Genomic DNA, 27,810 nt, shown 5'->3' on the forward strand with positions numbered 1-27,810 from the left:
ATCTGTGGTATTGAGGTCCTGAGGAAAGCCACCAGAACCGGTCTGGGCCTAAGTGACTGAAACACGTAGACAAATCTTGTTGGTGATGTAAGTGACCCTGCATTTATCCCCAAGCAAAACCCCTTATGTTTTTAAACTTACTCAAGTAGCCAGCAACTGAATAAAAGTTTTACCTTGAGACCTGAGGTGATTTTATATTTTCTAAAACATATCACACTGGAAATTCCTCCTAGAGGAGATCCCTCCCTCGGAGAGGGGGCAGGATCTGAGCCCACCTAGACATTTTAGGTTCTCTGGGTGAGGACTCGATGATGAAGCATGGCCCTGGAATATTTCAGTGGGTGAGTCCTTATAAAAATATATAGGGTCCCAGGTTAGGAGAGGTGTCACTGTGGCTCCACTTCTCCTCTTTTTACTGTTGGTATTGTATATGTGCTCCTGATTTTTGGCACCTCCAGAATATGATGGGGCCTATTCACAAAGCTGAATGTACACATGTGTATAGCCACATGAACTTGTTTCAAGATACCTTTTTTGGTGAACTAGTGCTTAACAAAGAAATAGTAATATTAATTACATGAGCAAATGTACTCATACATTTTGCAGTAATTTTACTATCTTCGGCAATTCACCATTTTGAAGTGTATGTATACATCTATGTACATAGTATTCCTATAATGTGAACTGAGCCAAAAGGCAATGGAGCACTGTGCAGGGTCCAGTTACTACATAGTGTAGACTTACATGTTGATCAAAATATTGGTCATGAGTAGCACTGGACTGACACAAGGTTTGAGCTGAAGTACATGTATGACAGTTTTGGGTCACCTGCAGTTTGTGAATGGCTATGGGCTTACTCTTTTGTGAGAGGATGCATGTCCCTTCCTAAACCCCTAGCCATCCTTACTCCTTCCTAAACCCCTCTCACTTTGTACTAAGTACTCCCCATTCCTCCCATATTTACTACTAAAATGTAGGTGTGTGTGCAGCAATCTCCACAGTCTCGGACGACATCTTTGCACAGAAAGCAAAGGATACAGGTGAAGGTGGAGACCTCCCCCCCAAAGCTTAGTGAATACAATTTTATACAACATGAGTAGTACTATTGTAATACTACTAAACGTACTACAAAATGTATTTAGTGAGTAGACCCTGCTATACTGTCTGTAAACTCACAAAAGACCTGAGAAGAAACCCATCTCATTCAGATGTCTCAACCACTGTAATGAGGCAGAAACTGACCTGACATAAAAAGCAATAGGGTGTATTTGAAACACCAATCAAGACCAAAAGACCTTGTTAGAAAAAAACATTTGTAAAATTGTCAAAATATTGGATGAGCTTGCAACCCACAAAATGTAGATTCCCGAAACAGGGCCCTGAAGTCACCAGAATGTGGTTCAAAATTGAGCAGGCAGAAGTTAAAATGCAGGGCAGTGTTGTAATGTGTTGTAACCTGCAATGCTGTTGTCAAAGATCACATCACTGTTGGAGACAAATAAGTAAATACCATCAATATACGAGAGGGCCTATAGCTTAAATGATAAAGGGACCAAAAAGTCCCTTACCAAATACATTACCAAGTCCAGAAACAGAACTAAAGGCGTCTTTAAAATCCACGCCAAATCAACTGAAAACATTCTTTTGCAAATCTACTATACTGCTAAGATTGCCTGTATTTTGAGTCAAAGATTATTAAAATTCATGAGTCTGTTTTAAACACCCCAAAATATTCATCAGATCCATCAAACACCATCACCCTAAAATAATATTTAATTAAGGGAGTACTCAGAAAAATAAACTACCCCCACGTTGAACCATAAAACAAATCAAACTGAGTGAGTGTGTGAGTGAGTGAAATATGTTAGCCTGAAGGTAATCGGATGCTTCCCTGAAGAACTCTGGAAAACATTGTGGCCTAATCGTGCTTTATACACTTGCAATCTTAGTGAATGTGCTTATCCTTCAACCTATCCATCCGTCTCTCATTGCCCTTCCTTCTCTTCATCCACCCATCATTGCCTTCACTTATCCACCAATTCTCTCCATTCTTCCTTCCCTCCATGAAGCCCTCCATCCATCATTCCATAATCCTATCCTTCTCTCCATCATTTCACTAATCCAGTTACCTCCCATCCATTCCTTCACCCTTCCATTCTATCCTCTATTCACCATTTAATCCATCAAACTTTCTATCGCCCATCCATACACCCAGCTCTTCATTCATACATCTTTCCATCCATTTCTTCCTTCAGTCTCTCTTTCCAATTGTGCTCTCTTGTACCCGTCCCCACGGGTCCCTCTTGCTTTGCATTCCAGCGGCACCAATTAAATTCAAGGCGCACATGAACAACATTGTAAAGGTTTTATGTCACGCAAACTGCCCAGTGGCACTCTCCGGCCCCCGTTCAAGCTGCTAACATGTGGTGGAGAAGGAATCGAAGGATGCACCTGTATTCATTGTACTTTCAACCCTAATAAGGACCAATCTGGCCCTGGGTTGCTTGTGTGTTATTTAGGGAGGACCGGCGGCGTGACAGGTGAGGCTGGAGTGTTCCCATTAGAGCAGCATCAAGATTGATTTGCAAATGGCTGGGTCCAAAGTGAGGTGGCAAGGTGTGCAAAATAACAATGGATTCGGCCCGCGTCATTATCAGTGTCTGGGATTAATTCAAACATTCTACCACCACCTTTTTGTATACTTTTGGGATCTCAGCCATCTTTCACCACAATAAAGCCCATAATAATTACAAAGGTTTCCATAGCGCTTCATACTGCACTTCTATGTTTCTAAGCGCTGTTAACAAGTGTTATTATTACCCATTTTACTGGCACTCAGTTTACCCAGGTATGGGCAGAAAGTAAAAGAGTTATATGCAGGACTTGGGAAGTGCCTTCTTTTATGGGGCTCCTGCTCTAGCACCAGAGCAGATCCTACAGTGTGTTTGGTTGCTGGTGGTCCTGCTGCGGTTTCTGCTGGCGTGGAGATGTTCTGGCCCTGCTAGGCCTCGATGGCTAGCCCCTCGGGTACCCAAGGACCCAGGGCAGGTCAGTGGGAACCAGTTGCTGCTGCAGTGCACACAGTGTGCCAGGGCCGGAGTCCAGACGCGGCACTTACCTCTCACTTCCTTCAGGCCTGCATCATTTTCCTGACATGATGGGCAGTCTACTCCTCAGACGCTGCTGGGTAATTACTTCCCCAGCCCACATGTTGTCTGCTGCCTCAACAATTAGCTCCTCTGCACATCAAAGTGCCACCATCCGTCTGCTGATTTCCTCTCTTCCGGACATTACACCAAAGCCCGTCCAGAGCAGAAGCCCTCTCGCCAGTCAATTTTCCCCAATAAATAGAGCTAACGGCGAATTAAAACCTACTGTAGTTGACCCCACTGGTTAATGCGAGGCAGAGGCCCGTGCTTTGATTCTGGGAGCATCTGTTGGACATATTTTACAAAGGGGTTTCAGATGTGCGGATGGAGTCGGGGGCTCTTCTGGCTCGTGACAGGACAGGACCTGCGAAGTGGGAAAGAACTATCTTTATTAAACTTCTAAAGACATCTTAGCTCAAGTGTCACATTTACAGGACGGGTTTCTGTAGGAAATTCCAGTCTTTATTTGTAATTGACGAAAATAAAAAAAGAAGTAGTCACTGCTCCTCTTTTCTATATTTTTGCGTGATCTGTTGAACGTTATCTCTTCACCTTCTTTGCTCTCGTTTCATTATTTCTGCAGTTCTTTCAGTTTTTCTTTCTCAGTTTTTTCATATTTGGTTCACTCTTTCTTTCTGTTTCATTTCAGGGTATAATGCTTTTTCTTTGTTTTTTGTTTGTTTCATTCTTTCCTTTTCTCATTCTGTTTCTTTTTTCATTTAATGTTTTCAATGTAATGCGTTTGTTGCCTAGTTAATTAAATCATAACAAAATAGCAATACCATGCAAAACACAAGATCGAGCACGCACAGCACACTTTTTATTGATATGTTCTTTTCCTCTGGTCCTTCTTTTTTCTTTGCTACTGTGTTCTTTCTTCGACTTCCCTTCCCTTTTTCATTATTCTTGATTTATTTCTACTCACACCTTCCAGTCACATTCTTTATTTTCTTTTGGCGCTTTCCATCTTCCTTACTGTGTTCTTTCTTTTCCTAATTTTTCCATACATTTCCCTTTTTCTCACATCTTTTTGTTTTATCGTTATCTGTTTTCATTGTTCAATTTTCAACATATCATTATTTCTATCCCTCATTATTTTGCCCTTTTATTGTTACACATATCTTCTTTTCTTTCATTTAATTTCCGTATCTTTTCTTTCCTTTCCTTTCCTTTTCTCTTCTTTTCTTGTTTTCTTTTCTTTTCCTTTCTTCTCTTCTTTTTCCTTTCCTTTCTTTCCTTTCATAGTCAGCTCCTCCCCCTTTTCCCTTTCTTTCTTTCTCTTTTCCCTCCCTCCTTTTTTCTTTTTTTCTTAGTTATCTGGCTTTCATTTCGAAATAGGTCTAACTTGTTTACGCTACTGGCTAATATGACTTCACTGCTGTATCTCCAAGATAAAGAAGCCATGTGACCATAAATATCCTAGCTTGTCCTTCGAAGCGGATTCATCTTCGGTTCCTCATCAGATAACAGGATGCACGCATCTGCGGTGGTACACATCATTATTATGGGCTCCCCTTCAGTAAACACAGCGTGTCCTACTACTATCTGCTGTGCCTAGAAGTTGCTTCAGGCCCCTTCCCGCCCCCAGCTTCCCCCATCCAAGAAGAACTACCCCAATTCTGCACGCTTAGCGTTTTTGTATATATCAGGCCGAATAAAGGTCAGTGCAAAATGTCACCATTGCCATCTTCGTAATCAGAGCATGTTTGAGTAAAATGTCACCAGTGCCATCTTCGTAATCAGAGCATGTTTGTGCAAAATTGCACTAGTTCCATAGAATCTGACGTCTTCCTCTTTCCTTGCGTCCTCTCTTTCCCTGCCTCTTTTTAATACGGGTTCTCTTTCGATACCCCCTCCTGAAATGCAGTGTGTCCTGCAGCCATGTACCTGGATGTATGCGCACCTCTCCAGCACACAGCGCTCACCTTTGAGTCAAGTATCAGCTCTAGCGCCCCCAGTGGTGTATCAAGGTCAGGTGGTACCCGGTGCAGAAAATTTCTTGTTACCCCCGGCTTGACAAAATGGTAAAAAAATGTGTTTAAAACACACATTATTGACATTTTGTCACCCCCTTAGTATATTTTTGCTATTTTGTCACCCCCCTCAGTGATGACACCCGGGGCAGCCCGCAACCACCACACCCCCTTTCCAGGGCCGGACTGGGAACCAGAACCGGCCCTGGCAAAGTGCTCGGCCGGCCCCGGGGAGGGGGGAGAGGTGCGACCGCGCTCTGTGACAGGGCCGGTTTTCGGCCGTTTTTGTTACAGGGCCGTTTTTGCAGCATAACGGCACTGTAACAAAAAAACGGCCCCAGGGGCCCAAAACCGACCCCCAACCATGCGGCCCACCGGGGGATTGCCCGGTGCCCTCAACGGCCAGTCCGGGCCTGCCCCTTTCCTATGCCTCTGAGCGCCCCCAATCAGGAGAAGGCTGGGGACCTCCTTGGGGTCTCAGGCAATCATGTGAAGTGCAGGATTCAATGTCACACTATTGAGGCACAAGTAAGGATGGCATGGGGGGCTAGGGGTTCCACCATCCAAACTCTGATGGCCAAGAAAAGAGCATCTCTTAGTCAGACTACCCAGGCGAGGGCATCATAAAAGGTTTCTATCAGTCTCAGCCATGCGCAGGCGCAGAAAACATGGCGTCGCAGACGCTCTGCATAGGTTGACAAGTGCTGGCAGATCTCTGTCTCATAACCACTGGGCAGTGATGGGGAAGGGATGAGGGTCTCTAATGAACATGTTAGATGTGGGTGGCGGAAGCACGAAGACCCTAACTCATACCATCACAGCATAGCGGGCAAGGCTTGGTGGTCACTAATCTTGTTATTAGAGCACACGTCTAATACCATCTAAGCTCACATAGAGAATGCATGGGCATCTTCTGCTCACATCTCCAGGCTTTTTCAAGAAAGGTTTAAGTCTCTTAGAAAGACCATCCTGGTACAGGAAAAAAAGGGCTGAGAGGTGGCGGGGCAGAGTTGTGGTGGAGTGGCTGAGTAGACCTCGGTTCAAATCCAGAATTCAAAACTTGCCTGGAATTGTGTAATTCTGCCAAACATACAACTAACCTCAATGTATACTTAAAGTTCTTATAATTCGGAAATTTAGAAATTGAATGGCACGCCTTAAACTGTAACCCCAAATCTATGCTTTGCCTACCAGCTTGACCCCCTAAACCAAGGAGTATTCTAAGATCACGTAATTTATTAAAATCTGCACCCTCCAAATCACAAAGTGTAGAAGGACATGAAAGCAACTAATACACCTATGCCAAGCCACAGGCTTCAATCACGTGATTCAAATACTTGTCCTTCACTTTTTACTAAGGACACCGAAAGAGATGCAATAAGGTACCGACAGGCCTATGTGATGGAATTAAATCCCTGCAAGACCAGCCATTATGGCCAATTTGATCAACAGGTAGTGGGACTCCATTAACAGGTTCAAACAAAGATGCTTAATGATCTAGATGAGCTAAAACAGATGGTACTAATGAGTGCCTTTGCCCTCTGTCAGCAACATCTGGAAAAGTAGACCATATTTGCTCCTGCAGGAAAAAGCAGACTGTACATACATCACCAGAACCTCAGGAGACTGGATCCAATAATTGCTAATGAAGGGCAAACAAGCAACTAGTTCAGGTCATTAAACATTATTCGATTTTTTGGTTCAAATCATAAAAGTGTACATCTCATTCAGCAGCAATGAATCTTAAAGGAGTACAAGCCTTTGTGTGGCAGCAATAAATCATGGTAGCCAACATCAGATAAAATCAGTTGTGGCTCCTCCCCTGAGGCGGAAGAGCGTCGCCCTACTGCTGCTGTGCAGCAGTAAAAGAAAGGAAAGATAAAATGATAATGATAATAAATGATAATGATGTTATTATCATTTTATTCTTCCCTGCTGCTGTAGCATGAGGGCGGGGATGCTCTGCTGACAGAGCAGGGGAGGAGTGATAAGCACACTACAGTGCGCATGATGCTTTGACCGGCCCTCTCAGCCCGGCCAAACAGTCATGCGCACATTAGCATGTTCTCCATGCAGGCTGCATTATACCCTGCATGGAGAACATACCTAGTTTATCCCAACTAGGAACACTTGATGGGAGGAGGCATCGCCATCATCCACAGGAGCACCATCCGTCTCACGACCAGCACCGACAACTCCCTGACCACCGCCGAACACCTGCATTTCCAGATCCACACCAACCCGAACACCACCCTCAGAGGCACCCTGATCTACCGACCCCCTGGACCACGCACACAATTCAGCGAGGACATCGCCGACTTCGTCAGCCCACATGCCCTCCCCTCCGCTGACTACATCCTCCTGGGAGACCTCAACTTCCATCTGGAGAACAACAACGACCGCAACACCAGCACCCTGCTCGACAACCTCACCAACCTGGGACTCAAGCAACTGGTGTCCACCCCCACCCACCTCGCCGGACACACACTAGACGCTGTCTTCTCATCCAGCAAGGACATCAACTTCAGCCACACCACAGAGCTTCAATGGACGGACCACAGCTGCGTCCACTTCACCTTCAAGAAAACAACGACCCACCACCACCAGCAACAGACCGCCCGCAGAAGCTGGAACAAGATCACAGCAGACCAGCTCGCCACCTCCCTGAGCCAGCACCCTCCTGCCAGCTCAGCGAACCCCAGCCAGGCCGCCGACAACCTCACGAAGTGGATCAGCAACTGCGCGGACGAACTCGCCCCACTGAGGACCCCGCCCAGCAGACCCGGCAGCAAGAAAGCCCCATGGTTCACCGACGAACTCAAGAGCTCCAAGAAGAACTGCCGAGCCCTCGAGAAAGTCTGGAGAAGGGAACCGACACCGGACAACAGGACCTCCTTCAAACTTGCCACCCGGAAACACCACCAGCTGATCCGCGCCGCCAAGAAAACAGCATTCAAGGACCGGTTGGACAACAACGCACACAACTGCAAGGAACTCTTCAACATCGTCAAAGAGCTTTCCAACCCCAGCACAGGAAACAACGACATCACCCCATCGCAAGACCTCTGCAACTCCCTGGCTTCATACTTCCACAACAAGATCGCGGACATACACAACAGCTTCAACAACCAACCAACGCACACCATGACCGAACAACCACCCCCCACCACCACCCTCCACGCCTGGACCCCGATCAGCACCGAAGACACCATCCGCACGATGAACTCCATCCACTCCGGATCACCGACCGACCCCTGCCCTCACCACGTCTTCAACAAAGCCGACGCTGTCATCGCACCCCACCTGCGAGACATCATCAACACATCCCTCGACACCACCATCTTCCCCGAGAGCTGGAAACACGCCGAACTCAGCGCCCTACTCAAGAAACCAACAGCGGACCCCACCGACCTCAAGAACTACCGCCCCATCTCGCTCCTCCCGTTTCCAGCCAAAGTCATCGAGAAGACCGTCAACAAGCAGATGGCCGCTTTCCTCGAGACGAACGGATCCCTCGACCCCTCACAGTCCGGCTTCCGAGCCAACCACAGCACCGAGACCGCCCTCATCGCCGCCACCGACGACATCCGAGCCCTGATGGACAATGGAGAAACAGCGGCCCTCATCCTCCTAGACCTCTCCGCGGCATTCGACACGGTCTGCCACCGCACCCTAGTACGGCGCCTCAGCAACGTCGGAATCCAGGACAAGGCGCTGGAGTGGATCACCTCCTTCCTCGACGGGAGAACACAGAGAGTCCGCCTACCACCGTACAAGTCAGAGGCCACCGAAGTCATCTGCGGCGTCCCCCAAGGATCATCTCTGAGCCCCACCCTCTTCAACGTCTACATGAGCCCCCTCGCGGCCATCGTACGCAAACACAACCTCAGCATAATCTCCTACGCCGACGACACCCAGCTGATCCTCTCCCTGACCAACGACCCCGCCGCCGCCAGAGCCAACCTGCACGAAGGGATGAAAGAGGTAGCCGAGTGGATGACGACCAGCCGCCTGAAACTGAACTCGGACAAGACGGAGGTCCTCATCCTGGGCCCCTCTCCCTCCGCCTGGGACGACTCCTGGTGGCCTCCCGCCCTGGGCACCGCACCCAAACCGACAGACCATGCACGCAACCTGGGCTTCATCCTGGACTCCTCCCTCTCCATGACCAGGCAAGTCAACAACGTCTCCTCGGCATGCTTCAACATCCTACGCATGCTACGGAAGATCTTCTGGTGGATCCCCACCGAGACCAGGAAGACCGTCACCCAGGCCCTCGTCACCAGCCGACTGGACTACGGCAACGCCCTCTACGCCGGGACCACCGCCAAGCTCCAGAAGAGACTCCAGCGGATCCAGAACGCCTCAGCCAGACTCATCCTCGACATCCCACGAACCAGCCACATCTCCGGACATCTGCGAGACCTTCACTGGCTCCCCGTCAACAAAAGAATCACCTTCCGCCTCCTCACCCACGCACACAAAGCCCTACACGACCAAGGCCCGAGCTACCTCAACAGCCGAGTCAACTTCTACGCTCCCAAACGCCACCTCCGATCAGCCAACCACGCCCTCGCCGCCGTCCCCCGCATCCGAAGAGCGACTACAGGAGGAAGGTCCTTCTCCCACCTGGCCGCCAAGACCTGGAACTCCCTCCCGACCGACCTGCGCCTGACCCAAGACCACCTCTCCTTCAGGAAGAAGCTGAAGACCTGGCTGTTCGAGCAGTAGCGGCTCCCCCCCCCCCCAGCGCCTTGAGACCCCACGGGTATGTAGCGCGCTTTATAAGTGTCACTGATTGATTGATTGATTGATGAACGTACGGAGGCTATTGCGCATCTTGAGGGCGGACACCTATTGTAGGGAGGAGGCTTGTATTTTTACGGTTGACATCGAAAAGGCCTTCGATAGCCTAGAGTGGCCATATCTTTTCGCAGTCCTGAGGGCGTGTGGCCTGGGGGACCGCTTCATGAAATGGAAGGCGATCTTGTATAATAACTCCACTGCCAGGGTCAGAACGGGAGGGCTTATTTCTGCTGTTTGCAAAGTGGGCAGGGGCACGAGGCCGGGCTGCCCGTTGTCGCTCCTACTCTTCGCGCTGGCAATGGAGCTAATGGATGTTCATGCCAGATAGGGCCGTCACTATCGGGGGCTGATGGTGGAGGGACCCTTACAACACATAGCGCTAAATGCCGGCGATCTCCTTTTGTTTCTGGCGGACTCAGGGGAGGCCCTCCGGGGCGCTAAGGGACTGCTGCATTCTTTGGGAAAGGCTGCAGGGCTTCGTGTGAATTGCTCCAAATCCTGTCTTTTTCCGACACACCCAGATAGGGAGGGGATGCAGCCGAAAGAGGGGGTCCCATGGGAAACTAGATGCTTGCCTTACCTTGGAACCCAGATATATCATGACCCTGGCGACATGCTGGAGGGCAATATAGGGCGGGCTGTACGTAAGGTCAAGAGCTGCTTTGAGTTTTGGAAAAAACACCTGTTGTTGGTTGCGGGCAGGGTTGCCCTGGTGAAGATGATCCTCAGACTCCTTTATGTATTTGGGACGCTCCCGATCTGGATCCCCACTAAGGTGTTTGCGCAACTCAAGTTCAACACACTGCTTACAGGATTCTAATGGGATGCAGGTCGACGCAGGGTGGTCCTGTTCACCATGCAGCGGCCCAGAGCGGAGGGAGGCTTTGCCTTGCCCGCCATAGAGGTCTATTATCATGCAGCGCGATTACAATGGTTCACCAAATGGGTGGCAAAACAAACCCGGCACTGGGAGGAACCTGGTGGGCCAGACCCTTCCTTGTTGCTGCTCTCCCTGGTGCTGCTCCTGTTGCCCATGATGAATAGAATGGTCCCGCCTGACCTACAGGCGTTGTGCCAGTGCTGGAACCGGCTGGCTAGGCATGCGCGTATGCGCACCCCCTATGCTTCAGAGATCCTGCTGACGATATGTGAGGCTTTACCTCACAGAGGTGATTGGGGCAGGCTACAGGACTGGGAAGATGTGGGGATCACTACTATAGGGGACCTCTTTGAGGATGGTAACCTTCTACCTTTTAATTACCTATTGGAGCGCCACGACCTACCACTGGGGGACTTTCTTCTTCATGCCGCACTGACAGCAGCCATTAGAAAACATTGGCGAGAGGGGATGGTGGAACCTCAGACCTCTCTAGCCTGCCAATATGTTAAATGTCGTATACTTGTGAAGCCCACAGCTGCCCAGCAAAGGGTCGTCCTGGCGCTGTACACCGCTGGGGAACCCGTCCTGGCTTTCCCTGTGGGATGGTCCCTACTGGGAATCCCCAAGGTGGAGCCAGGCATCCCTGGCGTTGATGGGGCCGTTGTGGAGATTAGGCAAGCTAATGCCCAGAGTTGCCGAGTGGGACCCTAGGTTAGAGTAGGCACCGAGGCGAGAATTGTCAAGTCTGCTGACCCTGGTCCACAACCCTGCCGCGTCGGGAATTGAACACTGGTCCCGGGCCGACTTCTGATCCCGGGTCTGCCGCCTCTAACCAGTGAGCCACACCACTCCACATATGTAGTAATGGCGACGGGAACTTTTAAGGCGGTTACGTGCCTGTATAGGAGGATCACCCACAGCCTGAGACAGCCCCTGACTACCCTGCGTCTCAAGTGGGAAGAGGATTTGGGTGAACCCATTGAGGAGAACCCTTGGGGGGAATTGGTAGGACGGGCCTGGATGTGTTAAGATTGAGGGGGAGAGGGTTTGTTAGAGTGACATTGTATGGATGTGACCGGAGAGATACCAACCAGTAGATCTTACTGATTCATACTGCAGGACGAAGGGTGGGGTACGGGGGGATAGCCCCATTTCAGGTCACATTACCCCAAGCCAGGAAGGACTTTTTTACAGATGACGATGATGTAATGTGGAAATATAGTATCCTGCTAAGCTCTATTACTGATTTCAGATGTGTCCATTTGCAGCCCTATTCGGGTTATTCACTGTGCCAATGTTTTTTTTCTATATCAATAAAAATTTGTTTAAAAAAAAAATGGAGAACATGCGCAGGCCCCCAGTCCCCGTCTGAGTGCCGAACCACGGTGCTCAGACCAATCACAGCTCTGCATTGCTGCATTGTGATTGGTGTAGGGGAGCCAATCACAATGCTGCATTACAGCGTTGTGATTGGCTCAGGGGAGCCTGGCTGCTTCCTGTTCGGTGGAGGAGAGTCGACGTAGGACAGAGCGGCAAGGAGGTTAGTGAATTTTTCTTTTTTTACAATTATACCTCCTTACCCCCTCACCCCACCACCCCCCCAGATCCATGCTGGCAGCTACTGGATAAAATCCATCGAATAAAAGCTTTACATTCAAATAATGAGTTAGAAATCAATAAAACAAAGTATACCCTCATAATCCTGGCAAGGGCTAGAGCCTAACAAGGCAGTGCTTAATGGCTAACAGATAGGACACCAGTAAGAAACAGGAAACTAAAAAACACACTTTGAGTGTCGCTAACAACTGTAGGTAAGGATAAGCTGGTCTATTTTGGCTAAAATGTACAGGAAACAAAAGGGGCTTGATATACTTGTGACGAAAATTGGAAAACTTTGGACATACAAGTACAATATGCATGATGTCACAAGTCGAGAAGTTGTCCCAGCTACAAACACACAAGCTGGGTGATTTGTGCTAGACCCCCTTCGTAAACAAAAGCTGATGGAAAATATCCAGCCCCGCAAGTGTTAAAAAGCGACATAGCCTATTAAACATAGTCAAAAGGAGAAAAGGCTTCATTCCACTTATAGACTTAACCAGGACATACCTGCGCATAGTCTGCTTTGTTCAGGCAGATTTCTCCCGTTCTGCAGCCACCCTTAAATTTGGTCTGCATTATCTAAAAGCAAACAGTCATGAAGTAGGAGCTTATTAAAATTTAAATCCTCCTTGTGGCACCCAGAGTACCACAATAAAAGCGGGTGAACCCTACTAAAATGTGCAAATTAGGACATGCCCAGTTCTTCATGAGCAATTTCGGTAGGGGCTCCTTCACCAATTCCTAATATAATTCTCGGGAATTTGTTTTTGTATCACCTGGATACAATGCGTGTTGGCATACCCCCACATTTCGCTACCAAATTTGTCCATCGGGACACATTTGGCCATATACACATCAAATAAAAGTTTGGGGGACTTGTGCCCAATACGCCTGTCAAAGTCATGTAACCCAGAAATGGCTCTCTGGAGGTCCATCCGTTTTCTAAAAGCAGGGGTTTCCAACTGAGGCCCAAGCTAAGAAGCAAGCCCAAAACCAAGCAACTAGCAAGGGCCACTTTCAGTCTACGAGCCATTTAATAACTTATCGCAACGTCAAGGCTCAGCTCGATTTCCACTACATCTGGTTCTCTGGCAAGGCCACCCAGGATACCACCCAGGGAGGACAGTCATATTGACCTTGAAAGGATAATCTGATGGAAAAGACAAATAAGACTTTAGGGAGGCAAATATCCGCACACCTCCTCAAAGCCAAATAAAACTCCTGTCTGCAATGGGAGCGTCATACCAAAAGGCCCTGTGATGCTATAATGATGGCAGAGTGTGTACCATTCAGCGCTAATTTACAATTGCAAAATAAACTTTGCCAACCTTCCCCATCCAATATCCACCCATTGCTGCCATAGTCACTAATATTTCCTAAACCGTAACATGAGTTGCGACGATAATGCAGTGACAAGAAAACATGAAAGCAAAGAGTACCAACCACCCATGATCTTACCACTGGGGCGAGTGTGGGGACTCAACGTCCAGATAAAGCTGTCCCACTCTGTTCCCTCCAAAACAGGATTAAACTGTCTAACCTCACTCTATGCCTAACCTGATTGTTTAATGTGTGTATAAAGAGAACAAAAGCCAACTCCAGTTGCTCCTTTACCTTCTTGCTGGCCTTCCCAGTGGCTGCTTCGTGGTTCTCCATCTAGAATAATGTGACTCAAAAGTCACAAACAGCCTGGTATCAGCAGAGTCTGCTCTGCAAGATCAACCCCAACCTTTCCACCATAAATTGCCACCGGGTCAAACAAGCCCTGATGCTTTCGGTGCACTTGGTCACTTCTTATGGGACTTCAATATGCCACCCTAGCCTCACCACAAATTGCTGTCCATGCTGCTGCCTTGTGCGTGACCACTACGGAAAGAAAATTTGAGCACCTTCTAGCTTTCCATATACCATTCCTATTTCCTTTCCAGACAGCACGAAATTAAGTGAAGGTTAGACGCCGCTTTAAAACCTTTTAAAACTCTTTCAATGAGGAGAAGCCATCCCCTCTGAAGATTAGGGAGAGGATGTGGCTAACGGCTAGGGTGGTTGATCTCAAATCTGGGGAACTGGGTTTGAGTCTCGTCAATGGCAATCAACATCTGCGATTCTGGGCACATCACTTAATGTTCCCGTGCCTATAATAAATGAATGTGTCCTTGTGTAACGCAACTGGTGCTCGTGCTAAGCGCTCTGATACCTATATAAAACTTCGGAAAAAATAAGGTTGACTGTTACAGCTTTGCAGAGATGGACCAATGTCACTACCTCTATGCTATCGTAGCGAATCAGTGCGGGTACGCGCACAGCTATTCTGCACTTCGCGCACATAAGACTTCTCAATACTTGATCAATACATCACCATTTTTCGTGATCATGTTTATTAGTAATTGGCTTATATCTATGAAAATGTTGTTCTATCTTTACAAATATTTAAATGCACTCAATGCCCCATTTGATATAAGTGTCAATGCATTCCACTGTTATACCCTTCATCAGTTGATGGTTTTAAGGATATTTACTTTTAAGAAGTTAAAACACGAGTATGTTCAAGCAAAAGTGGGCATTGTGTGTAAACTAGGGCGATAAACAGGACAGGGACTCGCATGAGATTATGACCGCGAATGCATGCAAAGTGGGAGGGACCCACTGTGCACACCAGCGCAGAAACCTTGTATGGTTGTAAAGTTGCGGTGGAACATGGTCAGAGTGTTTCCGCATTTTCCAATTGGGGTTCTAACTGCCTTGCCTGCCTCTATGTTTTCAGTATTACCTCATGTACCATTACCTCAACATTATTTGTTTAACATTAAAAACATAGTTCCCACAGCTCCAACGCCTATTTGCAACTATTATCTTGTCAACCTAAAATATTTTCTTACCTTCATCTGAATAAATCCTTTATTTTGGCCCTAAACGTAAACATTTCTTTTGCAAATACATAGCCATAATCATAAACCTACCTCTTTCCTTTACTCTAACTCCTGTACTTAACCCTTCCCCCAAACCTAGCCCTAAATACTTTACATTGACTCTACATTAAACCTCTTCTTTGCATTAACCTTAATCCTGAACTTTCCTGTTACTATTAACCAGCATTGGTCCATGCAGGTAAGCGTGGTGGGGTGGCACTTGGGCCTAGTGGGGCAGGACAGTCGATAGACAACGTAAATAGGGAGAAATAAATAAATAAATCCTATTCCATCCTCTGTTGACATCCCCCCTCCCCGCCCCACCGCACTTACCTGCACAAACCGCTGCTGCCATTAACATTACCATGAGGCTATTTCATACCTTTGCACTATCCATAAACCTATTCATTACTCTAACACTAATCTTCTACTGAAAACCACTATACTTAGCTTAATACTCATTCTATCCCTCACCATTTGCCCTAAGCCTATGCCAAACAATAAATCTACATATGTGCTTTATCATGTCCATACTGTAAACTTCTCTATTACCCTTACCTTAACCCAAATCTATCCCTTATATTAACCCTAATCTCAAATCTTGCCATTAATAGTAATTTTACCGTAAATCTAGCTCTTGTTCTCGCTCTAACTGTACGTCTGTCCCTGACCTGTAATTTAATACAAATCCTAAACCTCTCTTTTACCCTTAACCTTAACTGTAATCCACAACCTTTTCATAACCTTAATCTATAGTATAAATGTATTAGCATTTTGTAGCAATTAATTATGCCATCAAAGCAGACAAATGCAAGAAAAAAACCGGATACATTAAAATCATAAATCCTAACTCCTCAATCTCGCCTTACTATTACCCTACATGAAGCCTAAATCCTAAATCTATCCCTAAAAATGTCATAAACCTCAAATTTACTTTAGCCCAAATTTTAAACCTTTCTGCTAATCTTACCTTAAATCAGCCTCTTACTCTCACTAGCGAGAACCCTTCCCTTACTATAAAACGAACTTTAGCGCTTTCATTTGCTCCTACCTTCACTCTAGATCCTATCAGACCCTAATCCAATCCCTGCAATTGACATTCCATAATACTAAACCTAGTTACTGAACTTATGTTAAATTGATTTATTCATGGTAATGATGCTGGTCAGGAAGCAGTGTTGAGGTAAAGGTACTTACAGAGATAAAGCTGATGAGGCAATGAATACAAGGCAATGGTATGTACAGGTATTGTATACAAGGCAATGGTATGTAAAGGTGAGGTATGCAAGGCAATAGTAGGTTCAGTTAATGTATACAAGGCAATTGTATGTACAGGTGATGTATTCAAGGCAATGGTATGTGCAGTTAATGTATACAAGGCAATGGTATGTACAGGTGATGTATGCAAGACAATGGTAGGTACAGATGTTGTATGCCAGGCAATAGTATGTACAAGTGATGTATGCAAGGCAATGGTATGTGCACGTGATGTATGCAAGGCAATGGTATGAACAGGTAATGTAAACAACACAATGGTATGTACAAGTGATATATGCAAGGCAATAGTATGTACAGGTAATGTATGGCAGTCAATGGTATGTACAGGTAATGCATGCAAGACAATGATGCGTACAGGTAATGCATGCAAGGCAAAGGTATGTACAGGTGATGTGTACAAGGCAATGGTGTGTACAGGTGTTGTATGCAAGGCAATGTATGTACAGGTAATGTATGGCAGTCAATGGTATGTACAGATAATGTATGCAAGGCAGTGATATGTACAGACATGCCCTCCTCAGCCTATCTCTGATGCCAGAAGAGGGAAACAGAAGCTATTTAGGTCGCCATGCTAATTTGGATTCAGGCAGCTGTGGTTTTCCACTATTTTTCTCAACAGTATTTATTGCTGTTTTTTTAAATTGAAATGTGATAAACTTCACCTCATCTTTGTCAGCCTGTGAGGAGAATTGTTTTCCAGTATCCGCAGGGCATATCTTTTTTGTTATATATGTTGCCAGTTAAAGAATGTAAGAGCCCCACACTTTCTATTGAATATTTGAGGAACTGAGAACAGTGCTGTTATTGGCGTGACTCATTTGAGGTGCAGACAGTGGCGTGGGGAGGCGCAGTCTGGCCTGACTTTAATGAAACCAGTGTGGTCCCACATTTGGGAAACCCAAGTCGGCTCACTTTGCAGAGCTGAAGTACTTGAAAGAGGAAGCTGAGCTCCTCTAGACGGTTCCCAAGGAAGGTGCCAAAACCATAGGAAGTTCTGTTCAGTCCTGCACTTCTGCACTCTGGTTCCTGTCTGGGCCCGGTTGTTAGGTGGGAAACAATATGCACAAAACAAAGAGCCAGATGTATCAAAGGGTTTACCCATTCTGTGTCTATGGGAAAATGTGTTTGTACATATGGCCCGAAAAATTATATCCTGCCATAAATAGTGATTCGCAATGACACTGGGCAAATTGGTCGCCATGATATAATTTAGGTGGTAGGAAATGGCAGCATCTTAAATGACCTGGGCTCTCATAATGAGTTGGCTTTTTAAAATCTGTTATATGCAGTAACTCATGTCCACACACATATCAGAATCATGAGTATTGCAATACACATTGTAACTCCCAGATACATTCCGTGAGGTCAAATCTGCTGATACTTATCAAGGAAAAAATGCCCGGTAAACACATGGATCCAGAATTTTGGTGCAGAAAAACTCACAATTGGGTGGCACTTATCGTACCCGATAAATTCTGATCCAGCCGTGATGGATTTTATCGGGTGTAATATATATTGCACCAATTACCGACAAGGGCCTCATTACGATGCCCCTCCGACGAGCATCCCAGCGGCATCATGTCGGAAACAGGACCACCCGACAAAGAGTCGGCAGTCCACCTTTCCTAATTAGGATGCAGTCGCCTTCTCGGTGGTCGGAAAGTGCATATTTGCTATTGCGGCTTGTGTTGCGGGCTGCAGCGCATGCTCCAAGATGTAAATGACACTTTTTAAACATCCATGTACCGTGTGGCAGGCACCTTGTGGTCAAGAAGGGAGGTGGGGGCAGCTGCGCCGGCTTCAGGGAGCTGCGACCGGTGCCCGGTTAAAATTACGGACAAATGGCGTCCGTTAAAAGATCCTTCACGGACAACGGACAGACGGCCGAAATTACGGACTGTCCGTGAAATTTACGGACGGTTGGTCACCCTAGCCTCACGATCCATAGATGTTTGGGAGGGCACCACAGGTGGCCCCCAGGCCTCATAGCGGATGCCGCAGGGGACGGGGGCCCTGCTAGGGCCCCCCAAAGTCAGTTTCAGACTGCCTTTCTATGGCGGTCAGACCGCCATAAAAAGGCTTTAGGAAACGTGCACTGTAATCCCCACGTGGAGCCTGAGCAGGCACTGCCTCAGTTTTGTGGATGACGATCCACCCTCCACTCCGAAGGGCTCCTTGAGCATGTTTGAGGGGAAGCGAATTCCCACCCCAAAAGGCATCGGTCGCACCACCTTTATCCTAATATGGCAGTCAGACTGATGCCTCAGATGTCGGGCGGAACACCACTGTCGAGCTGTCGGATGGCCTTCTGCTCGACATCGTAATGGGGCCCTAAGTCGCAATGAGGGGCCAAGAAAGAATCAGTGCCCCTTACCAAAATGTAAAAATGCTTCCACTGAATTCCTAATTTTTATTTATCAAGGAAGAGAGCAGAAGGGCGAGGGACTCCCTGGGGTGCACCTCATTTGTTTCTGCAAGCACCTATGGATGATATCGAAAATTAAATCACACAGTATTCTAACCAGGTGGCAATCATTAGTTTGAGTAGGTAGATTGTTTAGGACATGGCTTACAACATAAGTCCAGGAGTGCTGTATCCATGCCATATTTTCGGTGAATCTATGTAAGATACATTTACATGCACTGCTTCTAAATGGCTCTCATTTGTATAGTCAGTGCTAATCAAGAACATTGTATGACTCTAGTCCTCCAGAACCTTCATTCCATGCCTCTGGCATAGAACATCTTTCACTGAAGCCTCACAGTTAGTGTAAGTGTTCTGTAGGTGGCCATGTATTAGGGGATTCGTTTTTGGGAAAATTGGTTCCTTTGCTTTAATGTTAGTTTGACACTTGGAAAAAGGATAGCTTCATGATTCAATCCAATTGCTTGTATCTTGTTTGTGCCATTACAAGGAGGAACCAACTGTGTGCCAATCAGTCTTGTGTGACCGCCTAGCTGGAACTAGGAAGTCACACCACCTCTGAACTAGATGATAACCGACTTAACATGGTTCAGTATTGCATTGTCGAGAACTCTTATGTCCTTAATCAAAACATATTTCTGATTTATTGTTTGCTATGGATTCTCACAGTTGGTCGAATGTCAGTTTTCCAATACGCTAGATTCCTTTTCAGATGTGGCCTACAAAATGATTTTTAAAAATCCAATAATTTATTTTGATTTGACTACAATATTTTTCCCAAGCTGGCCATTAGCATTATACTATTAGTGAGATGCCTGTAAAGTATTATTTATTGTTTTGACTGTGTGTTGGTATTTAATGATGCTGTGCTTTTAATTGTTATTGCTTATTGGTATAAAATGTGTGCAATCATAAGTATTGCATTTAGTGACTATTTTGTGAGGTATGGTTTGCAGAATGAACCAGAGCTGGTGAATTGCAGTCGCATTCGGTTTTAAATCCTAACCACAACTGTACTTTTACTGTGATTTTTAAGTGAATTTCAGAGTTTTTTTCAGACATATGTTAGGGTGTTACAACCAATTCTAACTATACGTTCGGTTTAACTATGGACTTTTCAGAATAGATCAGATTTTTTTGTGATATACCATGTGCAACATTCAACCAGCATGAGTGGCCTTGTGTGGCAAGTTTAGGCCTGGGCGTAGTTCGCGTAGTAGCGCTACGGGTAGCTACGCGAAGTGCACTTCGCATTACCCGATCTACGCAAGCTACGCGAACTGCGTAGTGCACTGTGCAAAATGCTGCTTGCACTGATTGCACAGTGCCGGATGCTTGTCCGCACTGTGCAATCAGTGCAAACCGCATCTTGCACAGTGCAAGCGGTAGTTTTCTGCCGCTCGAGTAAATTTCTACTCGAGCAGCAGCTTTCTCAACACGGACTAGTAGTTTCTCATCGCGAGCATACCCAACCACTCGCAATGAGAAACCTGACCTCCCCGCGTTGAGAATCTCGCCGGGAGGTTTATTTTCCACACTCGCGATCAGCAAATTGATGCTGCTGATCGCGAACGAGGAAAAAGTCTCGCCGGGATGTCATTTTGCTTGCTTGCGGTAGCCAACTTGCCGTTGAGGACCGTGAGCAAGCAAAAAATGACCGCTGCACTACGCTACACTACCCGTGTTTGCACTGTGCTACGTGCAATTCGCGTAGTGCGAAGTAGCGCAAACTTTGCAAATTACGCGAGCGTAGCGTAGTACTTCGCCCAGGGTTAGTAACAACTAATGTGGACAGCCAACAGCATTGGCCATGCACAGCCCAGCTGAAGGGGTTGGCCAGGCCCTATTTTCAACTCTATGTGGGCGGCCAATTGCTTCTGTGCATAGCCTTCAAATATGCACACTGGTTATTGGTGCTGGGCCTGGCCAGTGGCTGTGGGTGGCCTTGCAGGCCTTCGTGCTATGTAGTGACAAGCTATTTTATTGAGTTTCGTGGGTGGTTCTCCTAAGATATGTTTTTTTTTTAGTTTTTAGTGTGTTTTGAAGGATGTTATTTTTAAAATTGTTTGTGCTTTAAATGAAGTTTGTTAGCTCTGTTGTGGCAAACACCCCTCAAAACTGGGAACAGTTTTTTAATGGGTGGTACGTTTTTGAGTGCTTTTCCATTTTCCTTTGGGCTTTGTTCTCTTCACCACACATTTGATTTGCACTCCATATAAGACAACTCTGCGGCAGGGTAGATTGTTCTCCTCTTCTTTTTCCTGCAGCACCTGTCCGGGCACAACTTGCAGTGTTTCTGTGCTCGGGCTAACTGGTGTTTGTATTTTCTGTTGCTCACGTTGACATTTCATGTATTCCTTCTTATGCTTCGACTCCTGATGTCTTGTCATCGTCAAAGTCTGAAGGCATTCATACCTCTTTATTGCCTGCTCAGCTTCTGGATAAAAAGTTTTCAGTTTACACTTCTTAAATTTAGTTTGTTCTCTTCAAAAGCATACATGAAACGCTCCCAAACTATGGATTCCTTAATTGACTTAACTCCATCAGTTACAAGTCTGAAGACTTTAGTGAAAGTCTTGGCCTTGTAGTTAGCACTGCCAAGCAGTGGCTGCTCCTCCACAATGGCAGAGGAGTGTCGCCCCACCGCCTGGCATAGAGCCAGCTTGTGCATGGAGGCGTGGGGCATGGGAGGGTGGAGGAGGAGTGCTTCTGCACTCCCTAAGTGCTCATGTGTGTGGCCGACCAAAACACACATGCACACTTAGGTTTCTTCAGCCTGGCTGCATTCCTGCCCCCTCAAGCCAATCCCCATGCTGCTCAGCAGCATGGGGATTGGATGGGAGTTTGAATTGTATCCCAGGGGCTGCTGGGACCAGGAAGAGGCCAGGAGGAGCAATGCTGGAGGCGGCCAGCGGCGTCAAGTACGTTAAAAAAATTATTATTATTAACCCGTAGTCCCTCCCGCGCTCACTCTGCCCCTCCTCCCGCCTTACCACCCTTTGTTAGTGGGGCCGCTACTGCTGCCAAGTCTGTGGATTTGGGTTTGAGTGCACGGACCCGGCACATTTAAAAAAAGTTTGTGTTCACTATGAATCCACCTCCTAAAATACAGTTTGACAGTGACCCCGCCTCACTGTTAAACAAAAATAAAAATGATGGAATAATGTATTTATCATATTTTAAAGGGAGACCTAATGTGTTTAGATTTTGTGGACGCCAAAAGAGTCTGTAGACTAGACTCATGATACGCCCAGCTTGCAAGGGTACTCCACAGGCAGACACAGTTCAGGATTACTGAACTCTGAGACGGGAACCACACTAGTCCATGAGTTATTGAGGTTGCGAAGTGAACTCATTTCTTACAAACTCTGAGTAGGCCATCTGTCCATGAGTTTGTGAACTTTAGGTCGACTTTGCAGACATTTAAAGCTGTCAAAGTTTGCAGACTCCTTGTGTTGAACTTTCTGTTTTTAACTCTGATGGGCTTTTTGGGGGTCCTCAAACCTAGGCCTAGGAGTTATGTTGTTCTCAACTTGCCCTGAAATGGGGCTTTTGCTTTTTTTCCCAGTGGCCACTGCAAAAGACATTTTTCTGTTGCAGCCAGAAGAGCAGAGTCTTTAGATAGAGTCTTAAGTCAAGTTTGGTGTAAATCCTTTCAGCGGTTTTATCTGTAAAGAAGGGCACACATTCCTATTGAAGTTATAATTAATATCTATAACTACCCCCTTGCAACCACCTCTGGGTAATATATATTACATGGCATACCCCTAATTATCCAAATTTCAATTTAGAGCAGTTCTGGGCAATTTGGTGAAAAATTCTAGTTTACAAACTAAGTCAATTGTAAATTAATTGCACATTAGGAGACCATTTTATTTCAGCTACACCCATCAATACCTGTTATCAATTCTCCATCCATGGATAATGTACACCTTTAGGAAGTTTTATTTGAACTAAATTAATATTCTTGCGTTGATTGGGTCGTGGAAAACAGGCCTGTCATGACAGGATAACAGTGCTTTTGCCAGTTGGTCTTGGGAAACATTTCCCAACTCTAGCCCTCGGTCTTATGGTGTTGAGAAAAGTTTGGGTGAAATTTTGAACTAAAATGCAATGTGCCGTACACTCGATGCACTACATTTATGCATAGGATGCTGCACTGCTATGATATACTGCTTATGACCTCACATATTATATCACTAATGACATCTGAAACCTTTGTATTTTCAGTAAAAAAAAAAGAATACATCTATATATGTGTATATGTATCCAACAATGCTTTCCACAGTTACTGCCGAACTCAAAACGGGTGCAACATGAGCGGATGTGGAGTCAGCATGTTTCACAACAACTCGCAGTCAGACACAGGTGCACCCAAGGAATGCTTGTTGGGATTGCTTTTATTCACGCAGACGCGTTTCAGCACATTGCTTTCCTCAGTTCGCTTAAAGCCACAACAAACCTACATGGCGGTTAAAGTTCATTTAAATATGTTCTTCAAATTGATTGGCTGAATTTGGGGCCAAGGGGATGCAGCAACTTCTCTGGAGTTTTCGGTGACGGATCGGCACTCCCGCTGTTACCATATCAATTATGTGCCTCTATGCACCAATTCCTTGTCTTGCCCCGATATTATCTGGGCACCGAATGCCACAACTTCAACATAACTGCCGCTCCCTGAGGTTATGCTGCAAAGGCGATTACTTTTGAATGTTGGTTTGTCCATGACCCATTCCTCATTTGCAGATGAATCCTACACAGAATATATACATTCACTTAAATAAAAACGTTAAAGTAACGTTATAGTTATAGTGAATTTGTCAGTGACATTGTTTTGAACAAAAAAAATATAGAAATTCATTGTTTGTGCCTTCCCTCCATGCACTGCTTAGGACCTTACATTTGACATCACTCATGACATGTTCTACAACTCATTTATGGCATTACTCATGATATCTTAAATGACATCATTGATGACATCACTGATTGCATTATCCAATGAGTGTGTTAGTTTGTTATAGTGTCAGGTAACTACCATAGTACTTTTCTACCTACTTTTGTACAGCCTGTGTCCAGCTAATCGCTATAAGTGTTTCCAAAACACATGTGCTACTAATGCACCATAGGTGTGTAGGGGTATTGAACACGTTATAAATCTTTGTATTGAAGACTAACTCTGTGTGCATGTGACAGTTGACTTGTGTTCATTATATTCCACACAAGTTTTTTGGTACTGCAGAAAAAGTTTCCAGCAGGGCAAAGATTCTACGTACTACATACTAAATATTGTAGACAGCCTTGAGTTAATGGACAGAATCATCTCAGCATGACAATTTCTACTTAACATAGAAGACTGTGTGCACCATTACCTATGTACATGTACTTGTGTTGCTTCAGATGATGAGCTATCTGAAAAGTTTTCACCACAGTATGAAAGCTGCACGTAGTATGATCTTTAGCAGCTTCAGACCTTGGATATTTAAGTGAATAGTCACACTTTGGACACGTTTTGCATAGAGTGTACAAAGTTCTTAGTAAATACTTTTTACTACTCTGTGGTGTATTTATCTTGAGAGTTTCACTGTCTGCAAACAGTGTGGTACAGAGTAAACCTTCTCTATAGAGTACACAGTGTTAATAGCACCCACTTTTCTACTCATATCCATTTCATTTCTTAATGTAGGTTCTGTGACTGTCAGGAGTTTGATACAGGTAAAGACAGTCTGTAGTAGGGCAATAGTTATGTAACAGGGCTAGAGTATCTGGAGGAACTTGGTTTTCCCTGAACAGCTGTATACAGATTGAACACTGTGTGTAGGATAGGTTACCCTTTCATCTGTGGTTCATTGTCAAAATGAACTCGGCTACCCAGGAAGAGCATGGTATAAGGTTAATGTTGCTAATAACACAAGCTTGTTTTACCTAAGGTGGTTGTATGTATGATAGCAGTAAAGACGCTTCACATTCTTCTGACCTATTGTGCACTTACTTCATTGCTCTAATGGTATAGCTGTTTACAGAGCAAAGTGTACAAAAGAACCTTAAAAGAGGTAATCAGTGATTTCATCAATTATGTAATTTGAGATGTCATGAGTAATGTCATATATGAGGTCATAAGCAGTGAATGGCAGAGGCAAAAATTATAATTAGCAGGGCTAACTATAACTAGTGAATGTCTGTGTTTTTGTTAGTTCAAAACGTCAAGGTTGTCACAGACAAATTCACCTAACAATGTTTTTTTCAATTAACGCCTAAGGTTTTTTGTTTTTTTTAAAAACAAAACTGGATCTTTTTATCACACCTAAGTATAAAGTTACATTAACCTCTGTTTCTTTTAGTGAATTTCTAAGTTTAAAACAAAAACAGATGTTTTCTTCAAACTTAACCATAATGTTACTTTAACCTTAGGTTTTCTCAGTGAATTTCTAGTTTTTTTATTTAAGTAAAGATATATTTACTTACCATACGTAAATACAACCCCTGTCTTGCACTCCCTTTGGCTGTGCGCGACGGGGTGTTGGTTACGGGGAACGGCCCTTACAACGCGGGTATAACCAAGCAAGGCCGTTACTACAAAGCTATTACCACCATGTTCCTTCATCACGGATGCCTTTAGCATGCATGTCTTTACGACAAATATGCCTTTACCTTGCATACATTTACAATAAATTTTGTTCTAAAGGCATGAATGATAAAGGCATATATGTGGTAAAGGTTTGGCATATGCGTAGTAACATAATGCAGGTAGCGGTAATAATCAGACCCCCTCCTACCCTCCCTTATGGGTTGTTCACTCCAGTCACAGTCCGCTGTGCTATAGTTTGTAGGCCTCGAGATTGTCCGGGGGTCAGTTATAGAGCATAGGACTCAGACAGGATGTTTTTTAGGGATGCAGTCTCAGAGGGTTGTCACGGAGGGCATATTAGAGCTCAGAGCCGGTGTAAAACTGTTTTTAGAGTTCTGGGTATTGGGTGCTAGAGAGCTGGTGCATGCCAGCACCAGAGCCAAGGAGGGTGTGTCCCAGGCCCTGCGGCTGGCCATTTGGTTGTTGCGACAAGCGGCCGACAGGGCGGGGGCTCCTAGAATACGCAGAGCTACTGCACAGCAATTACTCCCATCCTGGCACTGGTGTACCATTTCCTGGTCCCGGACTGTGTATTTGCCAGTTCCGGCGGGACTGTGAGGACCCATGACCAGCCTCTACGGTCCCGACAGTGCTCCTTTTTCCCCACTGGCAACATCTGCTCACTGGCCCTGACTTGCAAAGCGGAGCACTTGAGGGTTCATGGAGGTACCCAGCCATGCACCACCCTGAAGGTTACAAGGTACCACTGCACCTTCGGCCAGCAATGCCCTCCTGGCGGTAAGCATTACTAGTTATTGCTAATAACTCCCCCTTCCACCCAATTCCTAAGATGACCTGTGCAGCGCAGAAAAACTATCCCAAATTCACTCTGAAGCCCAACCCGGCCATTACCACGCATGCCAAATTTAGATCATGTATATGCCTTTACCAACCAAGGCTTTAAAAATAAAATTGTTGTGGTAAAGGCATGCGTGGAAAAAGGAATATCCGTTGTAAAAAATTCATAGTAAATGCTTGCGTGGTAATGACGCATGCGCTATATTGCCGATTCAGTGGTACAACTGTTGGCTACAGGACCTGCTCCCAACTCCCACATAAAGCCAACCCCACGCTCTGCGTGGCTTTTGGTAATGCGAAGTGGGCGGTTGGCATCAAGACCAACCCCCACAGACACGCAAGCCCACACTGCAGACTGCCTTCGGCTGTGCACGGCAGGGGATTGCCCATAGGGCCTGGGGACCTCATCCCCCAAGGCCTACATTAAATGGGGAGGGGGCTGCTCGACGCCCCTCCCTGAGCTGATATCGGCCCCAGGGACCTCACCCCTAGAGCCCATCGTTATTTTTAAGGGATGAGGCCATGCAGCCCCCCCTCCCTGGGCTGATTTCAGCTCTGGGGATCCCATCCCCCTGTGTCCGCCAACATTTTTAGATGGAGGGGAGCACCAGGCCTCCCTCCCAGGGCTGATTTAACCCCCGGATATCCCATCCCCTGGGCCTGCCGTTATTATTAAGGGGTGGGCATGCGGCTCCCCTTCCTGGGTTGATTTCAGCCCCGTGTACCCAACACTGGGAGAGGTTGGTGCCCTGGTGCCCACCCAGGACACCCACACCAGTCTCGCAGTCCCAAACCACACATGGCCAACAACTGGAAATGCAACACTCTTCCACTGAAAATAATGAAAGCAGGAACTGAAAATAAAACTGCATCATGAATAATGTTAAAATATATTGGCTTTTTTTACTTTTAAATAATTTATACATTTTATTTAATATTTTAAAAATGACTTACAATAAAAACATATATTATTTTATTATACATTTTTAAAATGTAAACATACATTTAACATTTACTTTTTTGTAAAAAAAAATAATAAACATTCAATCTGTACACACTTTTTATTAATTTTAGCACATATTAAATAAAAAAGAATAATTTTTTGTAGGTGTTTTATTTTTTAAAGCATAAGGCGTTAAATAAATAGTTATACATTAATAAATATATTTAAATTGATACATTTTTAACATACTGTTAAGATAATAGTGATGTAATTGTTTTGCGTGAAAATATATACAATTATTTTGCATTATTATTAAAAATTCAAATATTTTTACTAGCTTTTTAAAATGTTAATGAACTGTTTTACTTTTTCCTGTACTTTACTATAGGTTTTAATTTTACACTAGGTTATTTTTCTCCACA

General features: G+C 45.5%; 2 protein-coding genes and 1 pseudogene across 3 annotated transcripts in view; 1 reads left to right on the forward strand and 2 right to left on the reverse strand.

Moving 5' to 3' along the window:
• SUPT3H (SPT3 homolog, SAGA and STAGA complex component) overlaps nt 1-27,810 on the reverse strand; it is a 1,963,693-nt gene that overhangs the window by 1,842,695 nt on the left and 93,188 nt on the right. The window lies entirely within an intron of this gene.
• Nucleotides 1-27,810, forward strand: part of RUNX2 (RUNX family transcription factor 2) — a 331,526-nt gene that overhangs the window by 97,790 nt on the left and 205,926 nt on the right. The window lies entirely within an intron of this gene.
• Nucleotides 1-27,810, reverse strand: part of LOC147707005 (uncharacterized) — a 36,811-nt pseudogene that overhangs the window by 4,742 nt on the left and 4,259 nt on the right.

The sequence above is a fragment of the Lissotriton vulgaris genome, chromosome 6 (genome assembly GCF_964263255.1).
Source record: "Lissotriton vulgaris chromosome 6, aLisVul1.2, whole genome shotgun sequence".
NCBI lineage: Eukaryota > Metazoa > Chordata > Amphibia > Caudata > Salamandridae > Lissotriton > Lissotriton vulgaris.